The sequence below is a fragment of the Leucoraja erinacea genome, chromosome 3 (assembly GCF_028641065.1).
Source record: "Leucoraja erinacea ecotype New England chromosome 3, Leri_hhj_1, whole genome shotgun sequence".
Taxonomy (NCBI): Eukaryota; Metazoa; Chordata; class Chondrichthyes; order Rajiformes; family Rajidae; genus Leucoraja; species Leucoraja erinaceus.
In genome coordinates, this window is record NC_073379.1 from 11604230 (window position 1) to 11622576 (window position 18347).

The window sequence follows — 18347 nt, forward strand, 5'->3', positions numbered from 1 at the left end:
GCAAGAAATCATGTTTGGTATTTAGACAGCTTTACCCAGAAAAGGGAACTCGTTCCCACAGACAACATAGTTGAATGTTTGTATAGATAAGCACTGGGGAGAATGAACCAAAATAATGCAGCTGCTGAACCTTGATAAGACGGGAGGCAGATCCAGGGGAGCATTAGCAAGGACAAGCAGGCTTAAATGGCCTCTTTCAGCCTTGCATACACAACTGACGTGACATCCGATAAACTAGACTATTTCAGGAATGGAATTGACTTGAATAAATATCAAAAACATGCTGCAGAAATACCACCAAACATTCCTGCTTTGGTTTAAACACAAAACTCTGACTTGTAATTGCTGACAACATCAATTTCTGAACAAAAATAAAATAAAGAACAAAATACTAAAGTGTAGAAACAAGGAACTGTTTCTGGTTTACAAAAACAGACACAAAGTGCTGGAGTAACTCAGCAGTTCTGGTGACCATGGATAGGTGATGTTTCGGGTCAGGTCCCTTCTTCAGACTGATTGTCTGGAGGGGCAGGACAAAGCCTGGCAAGTTCACAAGTTATAGGATCAGAATTAGGCCATTCAACCATCGTCTACTTCGCCTTTCAATCATGGCTGATTTATCTTTCCCTCTCAAACCCATTCTCTTGCCTTCTCCCCACAACTGACACCTTTACTAATCAAGAATCTGTCAATCTGCACCTTAAAATAGTAACACATGAACATAGGCATTGTGTTTTTGATTTTTTGATTTTGGACTGAATTCTGTTTTTAATTTGTGTTTCTGTGATGTCTTTATTATTTATTTTATTCTGATTATATGTTTATATTCCTGTTAATCTATGTAAGGTGTCCTTGAGATGTCTGAAAGGCGCCCAATAAATAAAATGTATTATTATTATTATTATTATAGGCGGCGGCAGGGGCAGTTGATATACAGATGGTTGGACATAGGACAGATGAAAATAGTTGCGACGAAAGGATTGAAAAGATGCAAATTGTGAAGCCAGAGGAAGGAATGTAGATGTAGGGAGATAATACTACAGAATACTTCTTCCTTTCTTCTTCCCGCTCCCGCCACCCCCCCCCCCCCCCCCCCCACCCCACCCCAACCCCCACATCAGTCTGAAGAAGGGTCTCGACCCAAAACGTCATCTATTCCTTCGCTCCTTAGATGTTGCCTCACCCGTAGAGTTTCTCCAGCATTGTTGTCTACCTTTGAATACTGGAGAGTGACATTCATATGCATCGGGACCAGAGAACAATGAAATTAGAGCTATACTGCACAGAAACAGGCCATCGACCCACACTTGTTCATGCTGACCATTTTGGCACTCTGAGCTAATCCCATTTATCTGTATTTGGCCCAGGTCCCTCGAGTCCCTTCCTATCCATATATCTGTCCAAATTCTTTCTATTACAGCTTTAGAAACCCATGATTTCTAGGTTCAAGAACAGCTTCTTCCCGGCAACCATTAGGCTCATAAACCACACTGCAAACCCTAACCACAATCCTACTTCAGCACCAAACCACGACGGTCTTCATTTTAGTTCCACTGCATACTTCCGTTTTGCACTGTTATGGTGTGGTTACCTTGTATTACTAATTTATTGCATGACATTATTATATATTAATTTGTGTTTTATTGCGTTAATGTGCCTGTAAAGCTGCAGCAAATGGGAATTTTATTGTTCCGTTTCATGCATATGCCAATTAAACACTATTTACGCTCTTTATAGGCACATAAGACAATAACGAATGATCAGTCTTCCAGATTAACCAGAACACCTATAATGCAGGGGGGGTGTTGATTTTAAAAACATGAATGATCCCAACAATTATCATCCTAGCTCCCCCTCCCCACCCCCGTCTCTTTCTACCCTCTTACTACATCTGTCTGAAGAAGGGTTTCTTTTTGCTCTTATTTACAGCTATTTGCAATTCTATATTTTGACTTAAAACTGGCAATCAGTTTGATAATGAGCAACAATTTTACAGTATGGAAACCCTTCTTCTGTCCATTGCCACCACAGATGCTGTCCGACCCTCTGAACCCCTCCAGCACTTTTTATTTTGCCGATTTTATAACTGCACACCTGTACATGGTACTAACACCATCATCAAGTATGCAGATGATACAACGGTGATTGGCCTCATCAGCAACAACGATGAGTCGGCCTATAGGAAGGAGGTCCAGCTCCTAGCAGCATGGTGCACTGACAACAACCTGGCCCTTAACTCCAAGAAGACCAAGGAGCTCATTGTAGACTTCAGGAAGTCTAGGGGCGGCACACACACCCCCATCCACATCAACGTAACGGAGGTGGAACGTGTTTCCCGCTTCAGGTTCCTGGGGGTCAACATCTCCGATGACCTCTCTTGGACCCACAATACCACAACTCTGGTCAAGAAGGCTCACCAGCGTCTCTTCTTCCTGAGAAGACTGAAGAAGGTCCATCTGTGACCTCAGATCCTGGTGAACATCTACCGCTGCACCATCGAGAGCATCCTTACCAACTGTATCACAGTATGATATGGCAACTGCTCTATCTCCGACCGGAAAGCACTGCAGAGGGTGGTGAAAATTGCCCAACGCATCACCGGTTCCTCGCTCTCCTCCATTGAGTCTGTCCAAAGCAAGCGTTGTCTGCGGAGGGCTCTCAGCATCGCCAAGGACTGCTCTCACCCCAACCATGGACTGTTTACCCTCCTACCATCTGGGAGGCGCTACATGTGTCTCCGTTGCCGGACCAGCAGGTCCAGGAACAGCTTCTTCCCTGCGGCTGTCACACTACTCAACAATGTACCTCGGTGACTGCCAATCACCCCCCCACCCCCCCGACAATCCTCCCACAGGAAAAACACTATGACTGTATGCATGTAAATAGATTTATTTATTGAAATCATATTCTATGTCGCTCTTCCAGGGAGATGCTAACTGCATTTCGTTGTCTCTGTACTGTACACTGACAATGACAATTAAAGTTGAATCTAAATCTGAATCTGAATAATTCTATATTTCAACTTAGAATAGGCATAATATTTGTAATACAGGGAAATGCAACAATTAATAGAGCATGCAAACCTTTTTCTGCACGTTTTCTGGCAAAATTTTACACTTTAAAAAAAAAAGGCATAGTCATCGTTACAATGTAGGAAAACGTAACAATTTGAGGATGCAAGGAAACATTTGAGGAAATGTTAAAGAATATACGAGGATGTTGCCAGGAAGTGAGGGCCTGAGCTACAGGGAGAAGTTGGGCAGGCTAGTGCAGGAAGCTGAAAGGTGTTCTCATAGATGTGTATACGAACAAGAGAGAAATAGAGTAGATGAACAGTTTTGTACCGAGAATAAATCGTGCCAGAGGACATAGGTTTAATGTGAGATGGGAAAGATTTAATAGGATCCCGAGGTGCCACTTTTACACACAACGAGCTGCCAGAGGACGTAGTGGAGGCAAATACCATAACAACATTTAAAAGCCATTTGGACAGGAGAGGTTTACAGGGATATGGGGCAAATGCAGGTAGATGGGACTAGTGTAGATTAGGTAGCTTGGCCAACATGGGAAAGTTGGGCTGAAGGGCCTGTTCCTGTGGAATATGTCTCTGTGACTAATTAGAGTCATAGAATCATACAACAGGAAAACCTTTCTTTCATCTACCGATGCTGCCTGCCTTGCCGAGGTTCAAATTCCCAAATCTATTTACTTGAAATGATTTAACGCCTTGACTTAAAATGTAATATTTTAAAGCTAAAATTAAATTTGTAGGAAAATGCAACAACTGGTGTAACAGAAAAAAGACACAAACTGCTGGAGTAACTCAGCAGGTGAGACAGATTCTCTGAAGAACAAGGATGGGCAACCTTTTGGGGTGGGCTTCTTCAATTTGAAGATGGGTCCCAACCTAGAAAGTCATCCGTCCATTTCCCTCCACAGATGCTACCCGACCACCGAGTGCTTCCAGCACATTTTTTTTCTTTGTTCTTATTTACAGTTATTTGCTGGTTTCCTGATTTATAATTTATATTTATATTTTTGCTTAAAACTAGCGTAAGCATTTTAATATAGGAAAGAGTAATAATTAGAGTCTGAAGAGGGGTCTCGACACAAAACATCACCCATTCCTTCTATCCAGAGATGCTGCCTGTCCCACTGAGTTACTCCAGCATTTTGTGTCCATCTTTGGTTTAAATCAACATCTGCAGTTCCCTCCTCCACAATTAGGGTCATACAGTATGGAAATCTTTCTTCTGTCCATTCCCACCATAGATGCTGCCTAACCCTGAGCCTCTCTAACACATTGTTTTTTTTTAATCTTGTTTGCAGTTATTTGCTGCTTGCCCATTTTATAATTCTATACATTTAAAAAAAAAACAGGTACAGATACCTATCCTTGTTCTCTAGAGATGCTGTCTAACACGCTGAATTACCCCAGCACTTTGTGTATTTTATGTAAGCCAGCATGTGCAGTTCCTTGTATCCACAATTACAGCCAGAGTCAGACTGTTTTAGGCACCTTTCGTTTCTCACAAAGCAGCCTAACATGCTGAGGTTCAAATACCGAAGTCCACTTATTTTAAACGTTTTCAAACCTTGACCTAAAAGTTAATTATTTTGGATAATTTAAAACTGTAGGAAAATGCAACAATTACAGTCATAAAGCGCGGTGGCGCAGCGGTAGAGTTGCTTCCTTACAGCAGCACCGGAGACCTGGGTTCGTTCCTGACTGGGCGCTGTCAATTTGGAGTTTGTACGTTCGCCCCGTGACCTGCGTGGGTTTTCTCCGAATGCTCCGTTTTCCTCCCACAATCCAAAGACATGCGGGTTTGAGGGTTAATTAATTGGCTTGGTATAAATGTAAATTGTAGGATTGTGTAAGTGTACGGGTTGATCGCTGGATGGCATGGACCTGGTGGGTGGAAGGGCCTGTTTTCCGTGGTGTATCTCTAAACTTTACAGTATGGAAACCTTTCCTATGTCCATTTTCATCACAGATACAGCCTGACCCTCCAAGCCCCTTCAGCACTTTGTTTGCTAGCATTTGCTAGCTTACCCATATTACAATTCTAAATTTCAACTTAAAAAACAAGCACAATCGTTCTAATACGAAAAAATACACTAATTTAGTCATAGAAACCTTTTTTTTTGCTCTGGATTGCAGTATTTTGCTGGCACAATTTTATACTTAAAAAAAACAAGTCTAGTCATCATTACACTGTAGGAAAATGTAACAATCAGAGACATAGAGTGTAGTCTGGAAACCTACTGTCCATTGCCTCCACAGATGCTGCCCGACCTGCTGAGTCTCTCAAGCAATTTGTTTGCTGTCATTTGATAACATGCCCATGTTACAATTCTATATAGTATATTTTAACTTAAAAACAAGCGTAGTCGTTGGAATACAAGAACACGCAACAATTGAACAAATGCAGCACAGTTTTCCTACTCCATGTCCCAGCATCTATAGTCTCTCTCTCTCTTGTCTCTAAGGTCTTTCTCGACCCGAGATGTTACCTATTCCATAGAGATGTAGACTGTCCCGCTAAGTTCGTTGCTCCAGCTTCTTGTGTCTATCTTCTGTGTTTTGTGTCTACTTTCAGCATTTCATCTGCAGTTCCTTCCTACACAGGAGTATCATATAGCCTGCCAAGTCCAGTCAGGTTAAGCCGAGCTTATTTATTGTGATATATGGACACTCACACACAAGTACAGTGAAGTATAAGGTCTTTCATCATTTGATTCCCTGTTGTATCTGGTCTCGTCCCAGCTCCGACCATGCAACCAACTTACAAGCGCCGTCTAACGTGGCCGCGGATCCCATGCCTGGGGATTTATGGACGTCGAACGAAGCATTAACTCACCGGGCAGCGGGGATGCATGGAGACAGTCTGCGTCAGCGAGCTCCAACCTAGGTCGGCCGTCCGGCACCGAGGGGAGAGGAGAGGAGAGGCGGCGGGACCGTTCAGGGCAGGAACTAGAGGAGAGGCGGGTGGGGTGAGGGCGAGGGCCCGGCGTTGGGCGCAGCAGCAGCGGCAGCGAAAGGACGATGAGACAGCAGGACACCCATCCGTCCCCCACGGCCGCAGCGGCCCGACTGGCGTGGAGCGGCACTGGTGGAGCGCGCGGCGCTGGGGAGCGGCACTGGTGGAGCGCGCGGCACTGGTGGAGCGGCACCAGCACTGGGGAGGGGGAGCGCGCGGTGGGGCGGGTGGGGGACGGTTGGGAGCAAAGATTATAGAGGAGCTCCTCTATAACCTTTGGTTGGGAACGCGCGGGGGCACTAGGGGAGCGGGAGGTGAGGGCGGCACTGGGGGGGGGGGCACGCGGTGGGGCGGGGGGGGGCGAAGATTGGGGAGGGGGAGCTCTATAATCTTGGGATGGGGAGCGCGCGGGGGAGGGGGTGAAGATTGAGAGGGATGGTGGGGTAATCTTTGATTGGGTGGTGGGATGGTGGGGGTGGTGGGGGGAGGGGGGTGGGTGTGAGGTGAGGGTGGGGGTGTGGGGGTGGGTGTGAGGGGGGGGGAGGGAGGGTGGGGGGAGGGGTGGGGGGGGGTGGGGGTAAGGGGGAGGGAGGGTGGGGGGGATGGTGGATGGGGGGGGGTGTGGGTAGGGGGGGGAGGGTGTAAGGTGTGGGTGGGGGAGGGTGAGGGTTTGGGTTGTGAGGAGGGGGGGGGGTGAGGGTGGGGGTGGTGTGGGTGGTGGGGGTGTGAGGGGGGGGTGAGTGGGAGGGTGGGTGAGGTGAGGGTGAGGGTGAAGGGGGAGGGTGTGGGTGGGGAGTGGGGAGGGGTGTGGGGGTGAGGGGTGAAGGGGAGGGTGAGGGTGAGGGGGGGGTGGTTGGGGGGTGATGGGTGTGGGTGAGGGTGAGGGTGAAGGGTGGGGGTGAGGGTGAAGGGTGGGGGTGGGGGGTGTGGGGTGAAGTGGGGGTGGGGGGAGGGTGGTGAGGGGTGGGGGGTGAGGGGAGGGGTGGGGGGTGAGGGTGGTGAGTGAGGGTGGGGTGGGGGGGTGAAGGGTGGGGTTGGGGGTGAGGGGGTGAGGGTGGGGGTGAGGGTGAGGGGGGGGGTGAGGGCGGGGGGGAGGGTGGGGGTGAGGGGGGGGGGGTGATGAGGGGTGAGAATGAGGGGTGGGGAGGAAGGATGGGGTTGGGGGGATGTGGGTGAGGGTGAGGGTGGGGGGGAGGGGGGAGGGTGATGGGAATGGGGGATGAGTGAGGGTGAGGGGGTGTGAGGGGAGTGATGAGGGGGGTGGGAGGGGTGTGGGTGAGGGGGAGGGGTGAGAGGGTGAGGGTGGGGGTGAGGGTGGGGGAGGGGGTGAGGGTGAGGGGAGGAGGGTGAGGGGTGAGGGGGTGGGTGAGGGGTGGGGGGTGGGTGAGGATGAGGGGTGAGGGGAGGAGGGGTGAGGGTGAGGAGGGGTGAGAGAGGGTGAGGGGGAGGGTGGGAGGGTGGGGGTGAGTGAGGGGATGAGGGGTGGGTGGGTGAGGAGGGAGGGGCAGGGGGTGAGGGGTGAGGGGTGAGGGTGTGAGGAGGGTGAGGTAGTGGGTGGGGGGGGGTGTGAGGGTGAGGGGGGTGGGGAGGGTGGAGGGGATGAGGGGTGAGAGGGGGTGGGGGGATGAGAGGGTGAGTGGGGGGGGGGTGCGGATGAGGGGTGGGGGGAGGGTGGGGGTGAGGGTGGGGGGGGTGTGGGGTGGTGAGGGGGGAGGGAGGGGGAGTGGGGTGGGTGGTGGTGGGTGGTGAGGGGGAGGGGGGAGGGGGGGGTGGGGTGAGGAGGGGTGGGGGTGAGTGAGTGGTGTGGGTGGGGATGATGGGGTGGGAGAGGTGGGGGTGGTTGGAGGGTGGGAGGGGGGGGGTGAGGTGGGCGGGGGGGTGAGGGGGGTGAGGTGGGGTGAGGGGGGGGGGTGAGGGGGGGTGGGGTGAGTGAGGGGTGGGGGTGAGGGGGGGGGGTGGGGGAGAGGAGTGAGGGTGAGGGGTGGGGGTGGTGGTGTGGGGGGTGGGGGTGATGAGGGGAGGGGGTGGGGGTGAGGGGTGAGGGGGTGGGGGTGGGGGTGGGGGTGGGGGGTGAGGGGTGGGGGGTGGGGGGGTGGCGGTGGGGGTGAGGGGTGTGGGTGGGGTGGGGTGTGGGAGGGTAGTTGGGTGGGGTGGGGGGTGAGGGGTGGGGGTGAGGGGTGAGGGGGTGAGGAGTGGGGGGTGAGGGGTGGGGGGAGAGTGGAGTGGAAGAGGGGGTGGAGTGAGGGTAAGGGGTGGGTGGGGATGAGGATGGGGGGTGGAGGGTGTGGGTGAGGGATGAGGGTGTGGGGGGGGAGGATGAGGGGGAGAATGAGGAGGGGGTGAGAGGAGGGGTGGGGGTGAGAATGATGGGGTGGGGGAGGAAGGATGGGAGTGAGGATGGGGCAGTGGGAGAGTGAGGATGAGAGGGGTTGAGGGGGAGGGCGGGAGGGGTGGGAGAGTGAGGAGGGTGGGGGAGTGAGAATGAGGGGTGGGAGAGGAGAGGAGGGGTGGAGTGAGAATGAGGGGTGAATGGGGTGGGGGAGAAAGGATGAGGGGTGGGGGTGAGCATGGGGGGTGATTGGGGAGGAAGGATGAGGGTGGAGGAGGGAAGGAGAGGATGAGGGGTGGGGGGATGATGAGGGGTGGGAGAGTGATGAGGGCAGGGGGGGTGAGGATGAGGGGTGGGGGAGTAAGGATGAGGGGTGGAGGGTGAGGGGAGCGAACAAAGGTGGCAGAGCGTGTGAGGGAGAGAGCGCGAGAGGTGAGCAGCATGATGGACCATGGAGGGAGCGCACAGGGGTAGTAGAAAGGGAAGGGAGAGAGGGAGGATGCAGGGAGGGGAAGATGGCGAAACGAGAAGGCACAAAGTACATGATGGAGTACACAAGGGGATGGGAGTGAGCGTGTAAGGAGGGGAGGAAGGAATCTATGACTATTATACCTTGCTAGGTTTTGGTCTATTATTGTCACGGTGCAGTGTACAGTGAAAAGCTTTGTTTTGCATGATCAGACCAGCTAATACCATACATAAATGCAGTCAAGTTAAACGCATGTACAATAATAGAGCAAAGGGGAAGATACAGAGTGCAGAATATAGTTCTCAGCATAGATCTTTAGTTCTCAGTACCGCATCAAGGGACCCAAGGTAAAGGAACCAATAAGAGGTCGCGACCACAACATGATAAGTTTGAATCTGCAATTTGAGAGGGAGAAGGTGAAATCGGACGTGTCGGTATTGCTGCTGAGCAGAGGGGACTACAGAGGCATGAGGGAGGAGCTGGACAATGTTGACTGGAAAGGGGCTATAGCAGGAATGACGGTGGAACAGCAACGGCAGGAATTTCTGGGATAATCTGGAAGAGGAGGAAAGACTCTAGGGGCAGAAAAGAGGCGGCCATGGCTGACAAGAAAAGTCAAGGACAGAATAAAACTAAAAGAGAAGGCGTATAACATAGCAAAGATTAGTGGGAAGCCAGAGGATTGGGAAGCTTTTAAAGAACTACAGAAGGTTACTAAAAAGGCAATACGGGGGGAAAAGATGAAATATGAAGGTAAGCTAGCCAATAATATGAAAGAGGATAGCAAGAGTTTCTTCAGTTATATAAAGAGCATAGAAGAAGCAAAAGTGGACGTTGGGCTGCTGGAGAATGATGCAGGAGAAGTGATAATGGGGAATAAAGAAATGGCAGAGGAGTTGATTAACTTTTTTGCATCAGTCTTGCATCAGAGGGGATGTGTGGGAGGAGGAGGGGTGTGGTGGGGGAGGGGGGGTGTGGGTGGGGGAAGGGTGTGTATGGGGGAGGGTGTGTGGCGGGGGGGTGCGGTGGGGGGAAGGGGGTGTGTGGGGGAGGCTGTGTGTGGCGGAGTGTGCGGAAGTGGTAGGGAGGGGGGTCTGTGTGGGGAAGGGGGGTTGTGCGGTTAGGGGAGGGTGTGTATGTGGGAGGAAGGAGGGGGTGTGTGGTAGGGGGGAAGGGAGTGGTGGTGGGGGGAGGGAGGGAGGTGTTTGGTCTCAGCGGCACCCTGACCCGGCTCCGACCGCACTGACCGGCTCCGGAATCACTCAGCGGCTCCCGTCCCCTGCACATGTCGCACTCAGTGGCTCCCAACCCCGGCTGCACTCATCGGCGCCCGGCTCGTTGTGGTGGCCGCCGCCCGCGGAACACAGCCCACACTCTGCTCACTCCGCTCCTTCAGCTTTATTCTCGCCGCCGGTGATTGACAGCAGGTGCCGGAAGGGGCGTCGCCGACCCGGCAAATGACAGACGAATAACTTTTGTAATATTTCACCGATCAGAGTAGACTTTGTTCCAGAGACAAAGTCCAATGTCCGCAATGGGGTAGAGGTGAATCGGACGGTACACTAGCTTATGGAAGGACTGTTCAAAAGCCTGATGGCAGAGTGGAAGAAGCTGTTCTTGATCTGGTGGTGCACACTTTCAAGGTTCTGTATCTTCTGCCCGATGGGAGTGGGGAGAAGGAGGGTTTGCAGATGACAGCAAAACTGGTGGTATAGAGGAAGACTATCTGAGATCTTCATCAACTGGGCAGATAGGCTGAGGATCGGCAGAAATAATTTAATTAGGAAATATGAGAGGTGTTACCTTATGCAAAGACAAAGCAGTAAATGGTAAAAATAGTAATTTGTTTACTGTCACATGTACCGAGGTACAGTGAAAAGCTTTTGTTACATGCTAACCAGTCAATGGAAAAACGGTACATGATTACAATCGAGCCATTCACAGTGTACAGGTACATGAAAAGAATATCGTGAATAACATTTAGTGCAAGATAGAGCCGGTAAGGTCCGATCAAAGGTAGTCCGAGGGTCTCCAATGAGTTAGATAGTTGTTCAGGACTGCTGTCGGGCCCTGGGGAATATTGTGGAACAGATAACCCTGGGAAGCAAGTACATATTTCCAGGAAAGTAGACAAGATGGTGAAAAAGGCATTTGGCGCACTTGCCTTCATCGATCAGGCTATTCAGTAGGGGAAGACGGATGTCATGTACAGGTGTACAAAATGATAGTAAGGCCACATTTGCAGCACAATGTACAGTTCTGGTCACCCTATTACCTGATTACAGGAAAGGTATTAAACTGGAAAAGGTGAATAAAGTCATTAACAAGGGTGGCACTGTGACGCAGCGGTAAAGTTGTTGCCTTTCGGCGCCAGGGACTCAGGATCGATCCTGGCTACAGGTGCTGTCTGTACGGAGTTTGTACGTTCTCCCCGTGATCGCATGGGTTTTCGCCAGGTGCTCCAGTTTCCTCCCACACCCCAAAGACATGCAAGTTTGTAGGTTAATTGGCTTCTGTAAATTGTCCCTAACATTCGGGATAGAACTCGTGTGCAGTTGATTGCTGGTCGGCTCGGACTCTGGGTTGAAGGGCCTGGAAGGTTTGAGGTTTCAGGAGAAACTTGACAAGCTGAGTCTTTTGCCCCTGGAGTAGTGGAAGCGGAGGGGGTGAACTTGTGGAGGTATACAAAATCATGAAAGACATAGAAAAGGTGAACGGTCACAGTTTTTTTTCCCAGGGTGGGGAAAGCCAGAACCAAAGGACATAGGTTTAATAATAATAATAATAATATATTTTATTGTCATTGCACGTCAGTGCAATGAGGTTTAGTATGCAGCTCCAACCGATGAAAAAGAAAAAAGTAAAATAAATAAATAAGTTGTGTGTCGTGACCATCCGAGGGAGACAGTCCGGGGGGGGGGGGGGGGGGGCACTCAGCAGGGCCGGTTCAGAGCCGCTATAGCTCTTGGAATAAAGCTGTTTCTGAGTCTGGTGGTTCGGGCGTAGAAGGCCTTGTAACGTCTGCCAGAGGGAAGGAGTTCGAACAGTCCGTTACAGGGGTGTGATGAATCTTAATGGATACTGAGAGGGGAAAGACTTAATGGGAATGTAAGGGGCAAGTTTTTCACATAGAGGCTGGTGGGTATGTAGAATGAGCTGCCAGAGGAAGTGGTAGGTGCAAATACACCATTTAATAGACAATTGGACAGATAGGTGAATAGGAAATGTTTGGAGGGAAATGGGAGAAAGGGGCAAATAGGACTAGCTCGGGCAGGCAACTTGGTTGGTGTGGACAGGTTGGGCCAAAAGGTCCTATTTCCGTGCTGTACAACTCTACGACTCTAGTTGTAAATTAGATAGGTCAGGACCAATGAAGGGAGCATGTCCAGATTTGTTGAAGACATTTCATGCTTAAGTAACTTAACGGATTCTTTGATGAGGTGTTGGGTTTGATAAGGGCTAGATGATTGATGATGTTTTGCACAAAAAAAACATATCATTAAAAACTCACCAAACAAAGATGTCAGCAAAATTCAACCTCGTGGGTGAAAGAAGCAAAACGGAAATGAGTTTTGCCTCGGACTTGAAAGCAGAGAGTTATGAATGGTTGTATCGTGAACTGGAGGAACATGGATAATGGTCTTCCCTGCGGAGTCAACGTTGCTTTTTGACCTAACTGTCATGCAGCATCTGTGGAGGGAAATGGGCTGTTCTCTTTCGTAGCTTTCTTCGCCCCACCCCCACTCCCTCAATCAGCCTGAAGAAGGCACCCATCCCAAAACATCATCTGCCCAATCCATCCACAGATGCTGCCTGACTCACTGAGTTAACAGAGTCATACAGCATTGAAACAGGCCCTTCTTACCCAAGATGTCTCATCTACACCCATTCTTATCTTCCCGCCTTTAGCCCATAACCCTCTAAACCTTTCCTAACCATGTACCTGTTCACGTTTATTTTAACGTGCCTCCAGTACTTTGTATATTTTGCTCAGGATCCCAGCTTGTGCCTCCATTATAATGAACGTCACAGAATTACTGAATCTATCACTCCCAAAGTAAGCTCAAAGAAACTGTGCCAGACTTTGTCTTTAGTCTCATCAATGCCCAGTATGGTTGTAACAACATGTCTAGACTCCTCTCCCTGCAACAAAGGCAAACATGCCATTGTCTTCGGTACACAAAATTGTTGGAGAAACTCAGCGGGTGCAGCAGCATCTATGGAGCAAAGGAAATAGGCGGCGTTTCGGGCCGAAACCCTTCTTCAGACTGATGGGGGGTGGGGGGGGAGAAGGAAGGAAAAGGGGAGGAGGAGGAGCCTGAGGGCGGGCGGATAAGAGGGTGGGAGGAGACAGCTAGAGGGTTAAGGAAGGGGAGGAGACAGCAAGGGCTAGCAAAATTGGGAGAATTCAATGTTAATGCCATCCGGACGCAAGGTCCCCAGGCGGAATATGAGGTGCTGTTCCTCCAATTTCTGCTGTTGCTCACTCTGGCAATGGAGGAGACCCAGGACAGAGAGGTCGGATTGGGAATGGGAGGGGGAGTTGAAGTGCTGAGCCACCGGGAGGTCAGGTTGGTTATTGCGGACTGAGCGGAGGTGTTCGGCGAAACGATCGCCCAACCTCCGCTTAGTCTCCCCGATGTAAATCAGCTGACACCTAGAGCAGAGGATGCAGTAGATGAGGTTGGAGGAGATGCAGGTGAACCTTTGTCGCACCTGGAACGATTGATTGGGTCCTTGAATGGAGTCGAGGGGGGAGGTGAAGGGACAGGTGTTGCATTTCTTGCGGTTGCAACGGAAAGTACCCGGGGAGGGGGTGGTGCGGGAGGGAAGGGAAGAATTGACAAGGGAGTTGCGGAGGGAGCGGTCTTTGCGGAAGGCAGACATGGGGGGAGATGGGAAGATGTGGCTAGTGGTGGGGTCACGTTGGAGGTGGCGGAAATGGCGGAGGATTATGTGTTGTATTTGCCGGCTGGGTGGGTGAAAGGTGAGGACCAGAGGGACTCTGCCCTTGTTGCGAGTGCGGGGATGGGGAGAGAGAGCAGTGTTACGGGGTATGGATGAGACCCTGTTGTGAGCTTCATCTATGGTGGCGGAGGGGAATCCCCGTTCCCTGAAGAACGAGGACATTTCTGATGTCCTGGTATGGAATGTCTCATCCTGGGAACAGATGCGGCGTAGGCGGAAGAATTGGGAGTAGGGGATGGAGTCTTTACAGGGGGCAGGGTGGGAAGACGTGTAGTCCAGATAGCCATGTGAGTCAGTGGGTTTGTAATGTATGTCGGTCAGGAGTCTGTCCCCTGCGATGGCCCATACCCCATGCCATTGTCTTCCTAATTATTTGATATGCCCGCACGTTAACTCTTTCTATTTCATGTACAAAAACACCTCCGATTTTAAGATAACCTCTGCTTTTCTCTGCTTCATAAAAAGTCAACAATTTCCCGCACAATATATTGCAAAGTTTTTGCCCGCTTGGTTTAACTAACCCATGTCACAACAAGGGCAAAAATTCATCAGCAGTAGATACAAAGTGCTGGAGTAACTCAGCAGGTCGGGCAACATCTCTAGAGAACATGAATAGGCAATGTTCCGGTCTGGATCCTTCTTGAATGATTATATGGGGGCGGGGGAGGGAGGGGGAAGGGGAGGGGGAGGGGGGGGAAGGGGAGGGGGAGGGGGGGGAAGGAGAATAAAGCTGTAAAAGAGGTGGGACAGGACAAAGCCAGTTTCAGTTTTAGTTTATTGTCACTAGTACCAAGATACAGTGAAAAGCTTTTGTTGCATGCAAAGCATTCAGTGGAAAGACAATACATGATTACAATTGTGCCATCCACAGTTCACTGATACATGATAGGGGAATAACGTTTTAATGCAAAATAAAGCCAGTAAAGTTTGAACAAAGACAGTCAAAGGGACACCAATGAGGTTGATAGTAGTTTAGGACTGCTCTGTAGTTACGGTAGGATGATTCAGTTGCCTGATAACAGCTGGGAAGAAACTGTCCCTGAATATGGAGGTGTGAGTTTTCACACTTTTATACCTTTTGCCCAACGGGAGAGGGAGAAGAGGGAGTGGCCAGGGTGCGATTCGTCCTTGATTATGCTGCTGGCCTTGCTGAGGTATAAATGGAGTCAATGGAAGGAAGGTTGGTCTGTGTGATGGTCTGGGCTGCATCCACAATTTGCTGCAATTTCTTGCGGTCTTGGATGGAGTTCCCAAACCAAACTGTCATGCATCCCGATAAAATGCTTTCCATGGTGAGGGTTGTTGGGGACATGCTGAACTAAGCCTTCCAAAGACGTAGAGGAGTTGGTGTGCTTTCTTGGTCGTTGCTTCAATATGGGTGATCCAGGAGAAGTCTTTGGTGAAATTTATTCCTTAGGAATTTGAAGATTTCAAATCCAGGCAAGTGATACATGGACACAGACACAAAAAGCTGGAGTAACTCAGCGGGACAGGCAGCATCACTGGAGAGAAGGAATGGGTGACGTTTCGGGTCGAGACCCTTCAGACAGTTTAGGGATGTGGGAAACGAGAAATATAGACGGTGATGTGGAGAGATAAAGAACAATGAATTAAATATATGCAAAAAAAGTGACGATGATAAGGGAAGAGGCATTGTTAGCTGTTTGTAGGGTGAAAATGAGAAGCTAGTGCGACTTGGGTGGAGGAGGGATATACATGGGGGGGGGAGGTTATTGACAAATGGTTGAACAAAGGGCAGAGATGAAAAGACTGAGATAAGAAGAGTTGTGAAATGTACATCCAGAGGAAGGAATATAGATGGGAAAAGGAAAGGGAAAAATGGGTCACATCCAGGCGGGTTACAGGAAAGAGATTGGAGGGAAAAGAGGGAGGGGAGTGTTTGTAGGTTAGTTACCTAAAGTTGGAGAATTCAACGTTCATACCGCTGGGTCGTAAGCCACTCAAGTGGAATATTTGGTGCTGTTCCTCCAGTGGGTGTGGCCTCTCTCTAGCAAAGGAGGAGGCCCTGGCCATCTGTCTTGGCGACTACAGAGGGTTTATGCCCCCGACCACGGATGAACAAAGGAGGAGGACTGACTAAACTTTGTTGCCTTCCACCACAGTGAAGAATGCTGGGGTGGATGTTTGTGTTAAATTCTATTGTGTATTGTGTGTTCTCTTTTTAAATGTATCGCTGCTGGCAAATTAATTTCATTGCACCTTCGGGTGCATATGACGAATAAAATTGACTTTGACTTTGAATTTGGCCAAAACAGTCAGTATGGGAATGGCTAGCACATTCATAGTTCCAAATGCAGCCCGGACCATCACACAAACCAACCTCCCTTCTATTGACTCAATTTATACCTCATGCTGCCTCAGCAAGGCAAGCAGCACAATCAAGGACCAGTCTCACCCCAGTCACTCCCTCTTCTCCCCTCTCCCATTGGGCAAAAGGTATAAAAGTGTGAAAACGCACACCTCCAGATTCGGGTACAGTTTCTTCCCAGCTGTTATCAGGGAACTGAATCCTACCACAACCAGAGAGCAGTCCTGAACTACTATCTACCTCAGTGGTGACCCATGGACTATCCTTGACTGGATGTTGCTGCCTTTACCTTGCACTAAACGTTATACCCGTATTTTGGTTATATTAGTTTAGAGGTACAGCATGGAATCAGGCCGTTGGGCCGACCGAGTCTGCGCCGACCAGCAATCCCCGCACACTGACATTACCCTACACACACTAGGGACAATTTACACTTATACCAATCCAATTAACCTACAAACCTGTGCATCTTTGGAGTGTTGGAGGAAATTGAAGATCTCGGAGAAAACCCATGCAGTCACAGAGAGAACGTACAAACTCCGTACAGACAGCAAGCGTAGTCGGATCGAAACCGGGTCTCCGGCGCTGCAAGCACTGTAAGGCAGCAACTCTACCGCTGCGCCACCGTGACCGCCCAGATACATCATCATGTATCTGTACATTGTAGATGGATCGATTGGATTCATGTATTGTCTTTCTGCTGACTGGTTAGAACGTAACAAAAGCGTACACGTTCAGTACACGTGACAATAAACTGAACTGAATTGAACACAGAGTCTCCTATCTGAGCCCCTAACTAATGAGTCTCCTATCACTGTGGCTCTGTCAGACTTTTCAATTCTCCTCTGTGCCTCAGAGCCAGGTCTGAAAACACAGTCTGTATCACTGCTGCTGCTGCCCTCCTCTGACCGTTCCTACCCCTCAACAGTACGCAAAGGAGCAGACAGACCTGTTGTTGAGGGGAACAGCCCCAGGGAACTCCGGCATTGTGCCTGCTCTCTTTCCTGGTGGTCACCAATCTACTTCCCGCCGGTACCTTAGGCATGAACACCACACTGTAACTCCAATCCATGACACTCTCACACCCCTGGATAACCCTGAGGTCACCAGCTCAGGGCAGCACGGTGGTGCAGCGGTAGAGTTGCTGCCTCACAGCGCCAGGGACCCGGGTTCCATCCTGACTAAGGGGGCTGTCTGTACGGAGTTTGTACATTCTCCCCGCGACCTGCGCGGGTTTTCTCCGGGTGCTCCACTTTTCTCCCACACTCCAAAGATGTACAGGTTTGTAGGTTAATTGGCTACGGAAAAAAACTATAAATTGTCCCCAGTGTCTGTAGGATAGTGCTAATGTACGGGGTGATCGCTGGTCGGCGCGGACTCGGTGGGCTGAAAGTCCTGTTTCCGTGCTGTATCTCTAAACTAAACTAAAACTGCAGCCTCCGTTCTTTAACACGGTCCTTAAGGAGTTACAACTGAATGCATTAATTGCAGGTGTAGGCCTCAAGAGCATTGGAAATGTCTCTGACTGCCATCACTATTAGGGTTGCCAACTGTCCCGTATTAGGCAGGACATCCCGTATTTTGGGCTAAATTGGTTTGTCCCCTACAGGACCGCCCTTGTCCCGTATTTGACCGCTGCTACACGGGTCGAGGGGACTGTCGGGTCGGAGCTCCGCGTCCGGTCTTGTCTCACCCGTCCCGACGTAGTGCAGCCCATGGAGTGCAGCAGCAGCAGCGCCGCGCCCGTGGCCCTGTCAGTCAGTCGGCAGCCCGGCCAGCTGTCCAACCTTCGGTCCTTCGCTTACCGCCGACACCACCACCCCTCCTCCTCATGGCCGCTCATCGGTTCATGAGTTGGATGGGGTGCCGGCTTTGTGTGCAGTCCAGCACCCTGGCCAACTCATCATTCACCCAGCCACGTCCGAGTCAGTCATCGAATTGCCGTCGGGAATTTGTCCCATATTTTGACCTTTTGTTCCTTATTTGGGAGTGAGAAAGTTGGCACCCCTAACTTCTATGTTACTATTTTCCATTGTTCCAATTTCATATGACAAATGACAAATGAACGTAACCCCACTTTTTAAGAAGGGAGGGAGAGAGAAAACGGGGAATTACAGACCAGTTAGTCTAACATCGGTAGTGGGGAAACTGCTAGAGTCAGTTATTAAAGATGGGATAGCAGCACATTGGGAAAGTGGTGAAATCATTGGACAAAGTCAGCATGGATTTACGAAAGGTAAATCATGTCTGACGAATCTTATAGAATTT

The 18347-nt window shown here is 50.2% G+C and overlaps 1 protein-coding gene across 1 annotated transcript in view; it reads right to left on the reverse strand.

The window, feature by feature from the left end:
- Positions 1-6130, reverse strand: part of LOC129695275 (leukemia inhibitory factor receptor-like) — a 128300-nt gene extending 122170 nt beyond the window's left edge. The window contains 1 exon segment of the mRNA XM_055632070.1: positions 5865-6130. The gene's annotated coding sequence lies outside the window, so the exon portion shown is untranslated.
- Between the last annotated feature and the right edge of the window lie 12217 nt (positions 6131-18347).